Source organism: Montipora capricornis, chromosome 9, assembly GCF_036669925.1.
Source record: "Montipora capricornis isolate CH-2021 chromosome 9, ASM3666992v2, whole genome shotgun sequence".
In the NCBI taxonomy this organism is placed as follows: domain Eukaryota; kingdom Metazoa; phylum Cnidaria; class Anthozoa; order Scleractinia; family Acroporidae; genus Montipora; species Montipora capricornis.
Window position 1 is genome coordinate 43,224,282 of NC_090891.1, and position 5,000 is coordinate 43,229,281.

The window sequence follows — 5,000 nt, forward strand, 5'->3', positions numbered from 1 at the left end:
ATCTTAGTCGGGCCATTCTAGTCCTCAGAGCCCTCCTTTTCTATTGGTCACGTGGTCGACGAAATAGACCATGTGACCAAAAGAAACCGAGAGCTCTGGGGACAAGAATGGAGTGGGGCAAGGTTGTGTAGCAGGCACTAACGGTGTAGAGCAGAACCAGGATGTGCGTACATGCGGTGTCCCTTACATACGCTGTGCCTCATTGCTTCAGCACCTTCCTTAAGTCTCCTTTGGGGGACAGTAGGTTCTGCGTTGAAGAGGAGGAATTGATTATGTAAAAGCTTTGTTTAAAGTTGGCTTAAGTTGATAATGATAACTATTATTATTATTATAGCAGCCTTTAGAGCGAGTTTCAATCGAGTGTCGTAAAACGAAAACCAAAGTAATTACTTTGGCCTACCAAAAAGGACGGAGACAATCCAGTAAACCAATCAAAAATCAAATCAATCACAAGTGGCCGACACAAAGCGCGGGATAATGTACACGCGCGAGCCAAGATTGGTTTTGGTTTCACTTCTGATTGGTTGAAAAAGTGGCGCGAGGACTTTGAAGCAATCAATAAGTGAAGTAATGCAAAACCAAAGTAATTCGCTAATTACTTTTGACACTCAATTGAAAACCTTTGAGGGCCTGTGGGCCTGGGTAATTATGCTCATTTAACTATCCTATAAAACGTTATTACTATGGTCAACCTAATAAATTACGATGTAATATTGTAAAACTTACAATATATGGTTAAGAAAATAAAAGTAGTAAAATTCATAGATGCTTATGAACGAAAAAGAAATTGCAAATGAGATACTATATACATGTTCATCATCTATAAACGACTTTAACCAACATCAGTTCATGGGAGAACCTTTTTACTATTTCACAGTTTTTGGAGATGATCCACTTTTGTGAGCGTTCAATAGTTGTCTTCGCTAAGTTTTTATCTCATATGCGAGTCAGTTCTTTTTCCAGATCTTTGTAGTAAACTGAAATGAGCTTGATTTTATGACCTGGGGATAATTTCTTAATACCATCCCAGTTTCAAATCTATATATTTGTCTGTCTTGTGTTTAGTTCTCATTGTGATTTTTCCTGGCTTGCATATCGTTCCTTCAAGGATGATCCCGTCTATTTTCGCCATTCATTAGACATTTTTCCAATTTCCAGGGTATGTCCCACAAGAAGATCTTTGCTTCGTTGTTCTTTTGGCTTGGCTGCGGATAAGATTGCTTGTACCACGGGGTAGAATACTCAGATTCTTCAAATCCGTATCTTTTCCAGTAAAGCATGGTAAACGGGGCGTAGCATTCTGTCGTGTCGTGCTTTATACAGTGACTGTGCTATGCACCACAGAACGTGTGATACTGTCTCCTGATCTTTAGAACAGAGTCGGCAGGCGTGCTATTTTTATTATTGCATTGGCACGTGCTCTCTCCTCATTTAATCTTACCCGTGAAAACACGTATCATTTTTTGCGTCGCTTAACGAAATCTGCAAACAAACCACTTTCAGGAATGTTAAGCGAGACAATGGTTGTCGTGAAAACACGGCCATAGATGTTTAGAATTTCAATTACAAAATTAACTCTGTTTTGATGAAAACAGACAAAGAACGCTTCCTGACCCGAAAGATGAAATGTAAAGATTCAGTTAAATATTACAACAAAATTAGAAAACGAAAGACGGAAGCTTCTTGGCCAAAAAGTACGTTGTTTAACCCTGAAAACGACGAACGATTAACATTCTTCCATGTAGTTCATTCAATGTAAACAAGAACGTTTACACAAGGTGATCACGTGGACCTTTATAGTTGCCTAGCACGAGATCAATTTCTTCCTTTTGACGGAACATCATGACCGGCATGACTATTTCGGGGGTGAGGGGTGAAGGGGGTGAAAACTGAAACAACCCAAACCTTTACAAAAATGCTAATCTTAGGCCTAAACGTTCTCTAAAGCATATTGTTTAAGCATAAGGTTAGCATTTTTGCAAAGGTTTGGGTTTTTTCAGCTATTGTACCCTTCACCCCCTACCGCCACCCCTTCAGCCTTCACCCCTCACCCCTCAGCCACGGAATAGTCATGCCAATCATGACCTTCCCCTTGATTCATGGACGTCAGAGACTGGAGAAATTTTAATGTTTTTACGATCGATTACCATTAATCTTTCGCTGAGAATTAGAAATTCAGCTGTCTTTTGGCTTCACTGGGTGCCAGAGGAACTTTTTTCCAAGGTCGGAGAGAACGCTCCGCGGTTCCAAATCACCGGCCGAGGACGAACAAAAAAAAATTCGACTGGTAGCACAACCCCAGAACCTCATTTCCATGTCATCAAATTGGGACAGAATTTTTCCGACTTCGCTGATTGGACATTACGTTCAAGGGAGTTTCTGAATGGACAAATCGAAAAACCGGTTCTTAACAGCTGTTGTGACAAGGAGAGTTGCGTGACTTTGGCCGGAGAGGAAAAGGCCAAACTGTTCCGATGGTCAGTGTGCTGCTTCAGTGTCTTCACGCACTTTAACGGCTTTGGCAACGTGGAAAGACCCATTTTAATTGTAGTTAAATTACTGTACTTATTAATTCACGCTTGAGAACACTTTCAGATACTCAAGCTCTTTTGAGAGCGGTCGGGGGAATTAACTTAAAAAGTTGAAGTCGCAATATTTGTTGTAACTGTGCCTGGGAACAAAAGGACTCATGGACGAAAAATGGTAAGGACAGACAAAAGTTTCTCGCATCTCGAAGTCGTCCATTTTGCACTTTAGGTAGTGATCTCTAGCTCTTTTCTATTACAGTATCCTGTTTTGAACACGTTCAACAATAACTTGTCGCTCTGAGGGGAAAAAAAATCATCAAATCAATCGATCTTACGCATCGAAAATCAATACAACCTTAAATTGCTCCGAAAATATTAAAGCAGTTGAAATGAATAACCATCACAGTAATCACAATTTTCGGGAATGTTAATGATCCTGACTTCATTGCGTCCCGCGGGAATCAGTCTCAGCTTGGCGACCAAAACTGGTTTGACGACAACACGGTGACTAGAAATCTGAACTGTCTCTACGCATGGAGATGAGGTTCTGGAGTCATGCGACCAGAGGTTTGTTTTTTTCGACCTCGTTCGTTGATTTGGAATTGCGGAGCGTTCTGTCCGACCTTGAAAAAAATTCCTCTGACACCCAGGGTATCTTTTGGCTTGCCTTTCACTGTTAACTCCCGTCTTTTACGGTACTTTTTGGTGCAAACGTTAAGCCAAAAAAAAAACTGACCTGGCATCAGATTAGACTGAAAAGTACAGGAATTATGAAGCGGAAACAACATGTTCAGTCCTTCCTTAGTGTGCGGAATAAACGTTTGCTTAGTGCAACTGCAAGACATGTATGACATGCAGAAAAACGTCCATTAGAGCAATTTTCAGTTAGGTTTTTTTGCAGACTATTTAAAGATTAATTGAGTGAGGTTTACTCAAAGCGCGTTTTGCTATATTTGAACTGAATTTATTGCCAAAGTTTAAAAAAGTTAAAGAGCTCAAAACGGGACAGGTCGTTACAAAATAATCAACGTGAGAACAGCTGGCCACAACTGGCACGACGTCTGGGTGACCCCTCAAATGGTCTACATGACCCCACACTTGAAAAAATTAACCGGAACGCTGCAGTTCAATACCACCCAACTCCGTGTCTTCTATTTTTCTGTAACACGTACCACAGGCAACCCAGTTTACGCTCGTGGAGCGTCTAGTCATTTGTTAAAGGCAGTCCAGATCTTTCGAGGTCACGGAAAAGTAGTTCAAGCCAACATTTTACATCATTCACGTCGATTTTTTTCAGAGGAAAACAAAAACGCAATCCTCTTGCTAATATCATTTTCTCGGCCTCTGTCAAAACTCGATGCAAGTAACTGAAAATGATATCATCATTGTTTAGGTTTCACAACTTGATCTTCCGTTTAATTCACCATTTGCCGAGTTTGCCACCTTCATACAGGAAATCGCACAAGAGCAAAATCACCCCCAACCGAAATCCCTTTGAACAGTAGCCCAGTCATTTGTCAGACCTACAAGGACCATTGGTATGGGGAAGTACATAGGGTAAACAGAATCAATTTGTCAGTGCCGCCCTCCACAAGAGAATCCTCTGCTAGGGATCCTGGCAAATGGTACTTCATCCACAGTGTAAGCCACCCCATCAGAAAGTGCCTCACTTTCAAAGAAACCCATCTGAGCAACACAATGAACCAGGCGACGGCCAAGGTGATCTTGTTCTCCCTCAATCAATCAATCAAATTATTTTAACACGTTACGTCTAGGAGCTAAAATAAATAACTAAATCGAGTTAAATGATATTTACAATTTATTGTCTAAAATGATGAAAGTCCTAAGAAACAGTACCAGTCCGGATGGAATGGTAGGCAAGGTTGAGTTGATAAACGGCTAGAAACCGACGCAGAAGGATACACCAGTCTGGTGACCGAGGTCGTACTATTGTGAAACGAAAGCGATTTTTAGAGGATAAAGACTACTGTCGGATGAGCATTCTCGGCCTCGTGCTGGGGATCACAAACTGAACACTTGAATTTTTATCGTATGAACTCTCCATGTTTTGTTACCATTAAAATCATATTGGTATCTTTTTACACCACGCTGTTCTGCCACACGTAATGCGATACAACAGCCTCTTGTTGTATTGAAGTTGGTCACCATAAATTGGGGAGCGTCCCATGAGTTGATTTTCACTTTCATATATAATTGACTGGACATGTGGAAATGCTGTACGTGAATGATTGCTCGAATTAAAAACTGGTCACATGTCAGGTGAAGGACCCTTATCTTTATATACTGGAAGTATTATTGATTAAGGTCTGAGGGATCAGAACAACCAGTCGGAAAGCAAGAAAGCCTTGAAACAGGCCGCTGGTAAAACCCAAAAGGACAAAAATGAGCTCTTTTCAACTTGTGTCATCGCCCTTTGACCTGATCTGATATGATGGACAATGAAAACCTTGC

The 5,000-nt window shown here is 40.9% G+C and overlaps 1 protein-coding gene across 1 annotated transcript in view; it reads right to left on the reverse strand.

Annotated features, from left to right (window-relative positions):
* Nucleotides 1-5,000, reverse strand: part of LOC138015865 (acetylserotonin O-methyltransferase-like) — a 13,228-nt gene that overhangs the window by 1,836 nt on the left and 6,392 nt on the right. The window lies entirely within an intron of this gene.